Here is an 8,153-nt window from a genome sequence, read left to right on the forward strand (position 1 = left end):
GGTCAAACTGGGAAACTGGCGTCAACCTGGGAAACTGGGGTCAACCTGAGAAACTGGGGTCAAACTGAGAAACTGGGGTCAAACTGAGAAACTGGGTTCAAACTGGGAATCTGGGGTCAAACTGGGAAACTGCGGTCAACCTGGGAATCTGGGGTCAACCTGGGAATCTGGGGTCAACCTGGGGAACTGGGGTCAAACTGGGAAACTGGGGTCAACCTGGGAAACTGGGGTCAAACTGGGAAACTGGGGTCAACCTGGGGAACTGGGGTCAACCTGGGAAACTGATGTCAAACTGAGAAACTGGGGTCAAACTGGGAAACTGGGGTCAAACTGGGAAACTGGCGTCAAACTGGGAAACTGGGGTCAACCTGGTAAACTGGGGTCAAACTGGGAAACTGGGGTCAAACTGGGAAACTGAGGCCAAACTGGGGTCAAACTGGGAAACTGGGGCCAAACTGGGAAACTGAGGTCAAACTGGGAAACTGGGGTCAAACTGGGAAACTGAGGTCAAACTGGGAAACTGAGGCCAAACTGGGAAACTGGGGTCAAACTGGGAAACTGAGGTCAAACTGGGGAACTGGGGTCAACCTGGGAAACGGAGTACAAACTGGGAAACTGGGGACAAACTGGGAAACTGGGGTCAAACTGGGAAACTGAGGTCAAACTGGGGAACTGGGGTCAACCTGGGAAACTGGGGTCAAACTGGGAAACTGGCGTAAAACTGGGAAACGGGTCAAACTGGGAAACTGGGGTCAACCTGGGAAACTGGCGTAAAACTGGGAAACGGGTCAAACTGGGAAACTGGGGTCAACCTGGGGAACTGAGGTCAAACTGAGAAACTGGGGTCAACCTGGGAAACTGGGGTAAAACTGGGAAACTGGGGTCAACCTGGGAAACTGGGGTCAACCTGAGAAACTGGGGTCAAACTGAGAAACTGGGGTCAAACTGAGAAACTGAGTTCAAACTGGCAATCTGGGGTCAAACTGGGAAACTGGGGTCAACCTGGGAATCTGGTGTCAACCTGGGAATCTGGGGTCAACCTTGGGAACTGGGGTCAAACTGGGAAACTGGGGTCAAACTGGGAAACTGAGGTCAAACTGGGAAACTGAGGTCAAACTGGGAAACGGGTCAACCTGGGAAACTGGGGTCAACCTGGGAAACTGGGGTCAAACTGGGAAACTGAGGCCAAACTGGGAAACTGGGGTCAAACTGGGAAACTGGGGTCAAACTGGGAAACTGGGGAACTGGGGTCAACCTGGGAAACGGGTCAAACTGGGAAACTGGGGTCAAACTAGGAAACTGGCGTAAAACTGGGGTCAACCTTGGAAACTGGGGTCAAACTGGGAAATGGGTCAAACTGGGAAACGGGTCAAACTGGGAAGTGGGTCAACCTGGGAAACTGTGGTCAATCTGGAAATCTGAGGTCAAACTGGAAAACGGCGGTAACTGGGGTCAACCTGGGGAACTGGGGTCAAACTGGGGTCAACCTGGGAAACTGGGGTCAAACTGGGAAACTGGCGTTAAACTGGGAAACTGGGGTCAACCTGAGAAACTGGGAAACTGGCGTCAACCTGGGAAACTGGGGTCCACCTGAGAAACTGGGGTCAATCTGAGAAACTGGGGTCAAACTGAGAAACTGGGTTCAAACTGGGAATCTGGGGTCAAACTGGGAAACTGGGGTCAACCTGGGAATCTGGGGTCAATCTGAGAAACTGGTCAAACTGAGAAACTGGGTTCAAACTGGGAATCTGGGGCCAAACTGGGAAACTGGCGTCAACCTTAGAAACTGGGGTCAATCTGAGAAACTGGGGTCAAACTGAGAAACTGGGTTCAAGCTGGGAATCTGGGGTCAAACTGGGAAACTGGGGTCAACCTGGGAAACGGGTCAACCTGAGAAACTGGGGTCAAACTGGGAAACTGGCGTCAACCTGGGAAACTGGCGTCAACCTGGGAAACGGGTCAACCTGAGAAACTGGGGTCAAACTGAGAAACTGGGTTCAAACTGGGAATCTGGGGTCAAACTGGGAAACTGGGGTCAAACTGGGAATCTGGGGTCAATCTGAGAAACGGGTCAAACTGAGAAACTGGGTTCAAACTGGGAATCTGGGGTCAAACTGGGAAACTGGGGTCAACCTTAGAAACTGGGGTCAATCTGAGAAACTGGGGTCAAACTGAGAAACTGGGGTCAAACTGGGAAACTGGGGTCAAACTGGGAATCTTGGGTCAAACTGGGAAACTGGGGTCAACCTGGGAAACTGGGGTCAAACTGGGAATCTGGGGTCAAACTGGGAAACTGGCGTCAACCTGGGAAACGGGTCAACCTGAGAAACTGGGGTCAAATGGGAATCTGGGGTCAAACTGGGAAACTGGCGTCAACCTGGGAAACTGGGGTCAACCTGAGAAACTGGGGTTAAACTGAGAAACTGGGGTCAAACTGAGAAACTGGGTTCAAACTGGGAATCTGGGGTCAAACTGGGAAACTGGGGTCAACCTGGGAATCTGGGGTCAACCTGGGGAACTGGGGTCAACCTGGGAAACTGGGGTCAAACTGGGAAACTGGGGTCAACCTGGGGAACTGAGGTCAAACTGGGAAACGGGTCAAATTGGGAAACAGGTCAAACTGGGAAACTGAGGTCAAACTGGGAAACTGAGGTCAAACTGGGGTCAAACTGGGAAACTGGCGTCAAACTGGGAAACAGGTCAAACTGGGGAACTGGGGTTAAACTGGGAAACGGGTCAAACTGGGAAGCTCGGGTGTAACTGGGAAACTGGTGTCAACCTGGGGAACTGGGGTCGAACTGGGGTCAACCTGGGAAACTGGGGTCAAACTGAGAAACTGGGGTCAAACTGAGAAACTGGGGTCAACCTGGGAAACTGGGGTCAACCTGGGAAACTGGGGTCAAACTGGGAAACTGAGGCCAAACTGGGAAACTGGGGTCAAACTGGGAAACTGAGGTCAAACTGGGAAACTGGGGTCAAACTGGGAAACTGGGGAACTGGGGTCAACCTGGGAAACGGGTCAAACTGGGAAACTGGGGTCAAACTAGGAAACTGGCGTAAAACTGGGGTCAACCTTGGAAACTGGGGTCAAACTGGGAAACTGGGGTCAAACTGGAAACCTGGGTTCAACCTGGGGAACTGGCGTCAAACTGGGAAATGGGTCAAACTGGGAAACGGGTCAAACTGGGAAGTGGGTCAACCTGGGAAACTGTGGTCAATCTGGAAATCTGAGGTCAAACTGGAAAACGGCGGAAACTGGGGTCAACCTGGGGAACTGGGGTCAAACTGGGGAACTGGCGTCAAACTGGGGAACTGGCGTCAAACTGGGAAACTGCGGTCTACCTGAGAAACTGGGATCAAACTGGGGTCAACCTGGGAAACTGGGGTCAAACTGGGAATCTGGGGCCAAACTGGGAAACTGGGGTCAACCTTAGAAACTGGGGTCAATCTGAGAAACTGGGGTCAAACTGAGAAACTGGGTTCAAGCTGGGAATCTGGGGTCAAACTGGGAAACTGGGGTCAACCTGGGATACTTATGTCAACCTGGGAATCTGGGGTCAACCTGGGGAACTGGGGTCAACCTGGGAAACTGGGGTCAACCTGGGGAATTGAGGTCAAACTGGGAAACGGGTCAAATTGGGAAACTGAGGTCAAACTGGGAAACTGAGGTCAAACTGGGGTCAAACTGGGAAACTGGCGTCAAACTGGGAAACAGGTCAAACTGGGGAACTGGGGTTAAACTGGGATCAAACTGGGAAACGGGTCAAACTGGGAAGCTCGGGTGAAACTGGGAAACTGGTGTCAACCTGGGAAACTGGGGTCAACCTGGGGAACTGGGGTCGAACTGGGGTCAACCTGGGGAACTGGGGTCAAACTGGGAAACGGGTCAAACTGGGAATCTGGGGTCAAACTGGGAAACGGGTCAACCTGGGAAACTGGGGTCAAACTGAGAAACTGGGGTCAAACTGAGAAACTGGGGTCAACCTGGGAAACTGGGGTCAACCTGGGAAACTGGGGTCAAACTGGGAAACTGAGGCCAAACTGGGAAACTGGGGTCAAACTGGGAAACTGAGGTCAAACTGGGAAACTGGGAAACTGGGGAACTGGGGTCAACCTGGGAAACGGGTCAAACTGGGAAACTGGGGTCAAACTAGGAAACTGGCGTAAAACTGGGGTCAACCTTGGAAACTGGGGTCAAACTGGGAAACTGGGGTCAAACTGGAAACCTGGGTTCAACCTGGGGAACTGGCGTCAAACTGGGAAACTGCGGTCTACCTGAGAAACTGGGGTCAAACTGGGGTCAACCTGGGAAACTGGGGTCAAACTGGGAATCTGGGGCCAAACTGGGAAACTGGGGTCAACCTTAGAAACTGGGGTCAATCTGAGAAACTGGGGTCAAACTGAGAAACTGGGTTCAAGCTGGGAATCTGGGGTCAAACTGGGAAACGGGTCAACCTGGGAAACGGGTCAACCTGAGAAACTGGGGTCAAACTGGGAATCTGGGGTCAAACTGGGAAACTGGCGTCAACCTGGGAAACTGGCGTCAACCTGGGAAACGGGTCAACCTGAGAAACTGGGGTCAAACTGAGAAACTGGGTTCAAACTGGGAATCTGGGGTCAAACTGGGAAACTGGGGTCAAACTGGGAAACGGGTCAAACTGGGAATCTGGGGTCAAACTGGGAAATTGGGGTCAAACTGGGAAACGGGTCAAACTGGGAATCTGGGGTCAATCTGAGAAACGGGTCAAACTGAGAAACTGGGTTCAAACTGGGAATCTGGGGTCAAACTGGGAAACTGGGGTCAACCTTAGAAACTGGGGTCAAACTGAGAAACTGGGGTCAAACTGGGAAACTGGGGTCAAACTGGGAATCTGGGGTCAAACTGGGAAACTGGGGTCAACCTGGGAAACTGGGGTTAAACTGGGAATCTGGGGTCAAACTGGGAAACTGGCGTCAACCTGGGAAACTGGGGTCAACCTGAGAAACTGGGGTCAAACTGGGAATCTGGGGTCAAACTGGGAAACTGGCGTCAACCTGGGAAACTGGGGTCAACCTGAGAAACTGTGGTCAAACTGAGAAACTGTGGTCAAACTGAGAAACTGGGTTCAAACTGAGAAACTGGGGTCAAACTGAGAAACTGGGGTCAAACTGGGAAACTGGGGTCAAACTGCGAAACGGGTCAAACTGGGAATCTGGGGTCAAACTGGGAAATTGGGGTCAAACTGGGAAACGGGTCAAACTGGGTAACTGGGGGGAAACTGGGGTCAACCTGGGAATCTGGGGTCAAATTGGGAAACTGGGGTCAACCTGGGATACTTATGTCAACCTGGGAATCTGGGGTCAACCTGGGAAACTGGGGTCAAACTGGGAAACTGGGGTCAACCTGGGGAACTGAGGTCAAACTGGGAAACGGGTCAAATTGGGAAACTGAGGTCAAACTGGGAAACTGAGGTCAAACTGGGGTCAAACTGGGAAACTGGCGTCAAACTGGGAAACTGAGGTCAAACTGGGGAACTGGTTTTAAACTGGGATCAAACTGGGAAACGGGTCAAACTGGGAAGCTCGGGTGAAACTGGGAAACTGGTGTCAACCTGGGAAACTGGGGTCAACCTGGGGAACTGGGGTCGAACTGGGGTCAACCTGGGGAACTGGGGTCAAACTGGGAAACGGGTCAAACTGGGAATCTGGGGTCAAACTGGGAAACGGGTCAACCTGGGAAACTGGGGTCAAACTGAGAAACTGGGGTGAAACTGAGAAACTGGGGTCAAACTGGGAAACTGGGGTCAAACTGGGAAATGGGTCAACCAGGGAAACTGAGGTCAAACTGGGAAACTGAGGTCAAACTGGGGTCAATCTGGGTCAACCTGGGAAACTGGGGTCAACCTGGGATACTGAGGTCAAACTGGGAATCTGCGGTCAACCTGGGGAACTGGGATCAACCTGGGGAACTGGGGTCAACCTGGGGAACTGGGGTCAAACTGGGAAACTGGGGTCAAACTGGGATACTGAGGTCAAATTGGGAATCTGGGGTCAACCTGGGGAACTGGGGTCATCCTGGGGAACTGGGGTCAAACTGGGAAACGGGTCAGACTGGGAAACGGGTCAAACTGGGAAATGTGTCAAACTGGGAAACTGGGGTCAACCTGGGAAACTGGGGTCAACCTGGGAATCTGGGGTCAAACTGGGAAATGGGTCAAACTGGGAAACGGGTCAAACTGGGAAACGGGTCAACCTGGGAAACTGGGGTCAACCTGGGAATCTGGGGTCAAACTGGGAAACGGGTCAACCAGGGAAACTGGGGTCAAACTGGGGAACTGGGGTCAACCAGGGAAACTGGGGTCAACCTGAGAATCTGGGGTCAAACTGGGGAACTGGGGTCAAACTGGGGTCAACCTGGGAAACTGGGATCAAATTGGGGAACTGGGGTGAAACTGGGGAACTGGGGTCAACCTGGGAAACTGGGGTCAACCTGCGGAACTGGGGTCAACCTGGGAAACTGGGATCAAATTGGGGAACTGGGGTCAAACTGGGAAACTGGGGTCAACCTGGGAAACGGGTCAACCTGGGAAACTGGGGTCAACCTGGGAAACTGGGGTCAAATTAGGGAACTGGGGTCAAACTGGGAAACTGGGGTCAACCTGGGAAACTGGGGTCAACCTGGGAAACTGGGGTCAACCTGGGAAACTGGGGTCAAATTAGGGAACTGGGGTCAAACTGGGAAACTGGGGTCAACCTGGGAAACTGGGGTCAACCTGGGAAACTGGGGTCAACCTGGGAAACGGGTCAACCTGAGAAACTGAGGTCAACCTGAGAAACTGGGGTCAACCTGGGGAACTGGGGTCAAACTGGGAAACTGGGGTCAAACTGGGAATCAGGGGTCAACCTGGGAAACTGGGGTCAACCTGCGGAACTGGGGTCAACCTGGGAAACTGGGGTCAAACTGGGGAACTGGGGGGAAACTGGGGACAAACTGGGAATCTGGGGTCAACCTGGGAAACGGGTCAACCTGGGAAACTGGGGTCAACCTGGGGAACTGGGGTCAACCTGGGAAACTGGGGTCAAACTGGGGAACTGGGGTCAAACTGAGAAACTGGGGTCAAACTGGGAATCTGGGGTCAAACTGTGAAATGGGTCAACCTGGGAAACTGGGGTCAAACTGGGGAACTGGGGTCAAACTGGGAAACTGGGGTCAAACTGGGGAACTGGGGTCAACCTGGGAATCTGGGGTCAAACTGGGGAACTGGGGTCAAACTGGGGAACTGGGGTCAAACTGGGAAACGGGTCAAACTGGGAAACTGGGGTCAACCTGGGAATCTGGGGTCAAACTGGGGAACTGGGGTCAAACTGGGGAACTGGGGTCAAACTGGGAAACGGGTCAAACTGGGAAACTGGGGTCAACCTGGGAATCTGGGGTCAAACTGAGAAACTGGGGTCAAACTGGGAATCTGGGGTCAAACTGTGAAATGGGTCAACCTGGGAAACTGGGGTCAAACTGGGGAACTGGGGTCAAACTGGGAAACTGGGGTCAACCTGGGGAACTGGGGTCAAACTGGGGAACTGGCGTCAAAGTGGGGAACTGGCGTCAAACTGGGGAACTGGCGTCAAACTGGGAAACTGCGGTCTACCTGAGAAACTGGGGTCAAACTGGGGTCAACCTGGGAAACTGGGGTCAAACTGGGAATCTGGGGCCAAACTGGGAAACTGGGGTCAACCTTAGAAACTGGGGTCAATCTGAGAAACTGGGGTCAAACTGAGAAACTGGGTTCAAGCTTGGAATCTGGGGTCAAACTGGGAAACTGGGGTCAACCTGGGAAACGGGTCAACCTGAGAAACTGGGGTCAAACTGGGAATCTGGGGTCAAACTGGGAAACTGGCGTCAACCTGGGAAACGGGTCAACCTGAGAAACTGGGGTCAAACTGAGAAACTGGGTTCAAACTGGGAATCTGGGGTCAAACTGGGAAACTGGGGTCAAACTGGGAAACGGGTCAAACTGGGAATCTGGGGTCAAACTGGGAATCTGGGGTCAAACTGGGAAACTGGCGTCAACCTGGGAAACTGGGGTCAACCTGAGAAACTGGGGTCAAACTGGGAATCTGGGGTCAAACTGGGAAACTGGCGTCAACCTGGGAAACTGGGGTCAACCTGAGAAACG

Source organism: Somniosus microcephalus, chromosome 19 (assembly GCF_052327205.1).
Source record: "Somniosus microcephalus isolate GS21.2 chromosome 19, FLI_Smic_1.0, whole genome shotgun sequence".
NCBI classification, from domain to species: domain Eukaryota; kingdom Metazoa; phylum Chordata; class Chondrichthyes; order Squaliformes; family Somniosidae; genus Somniosus; species Somniosus microcephalus.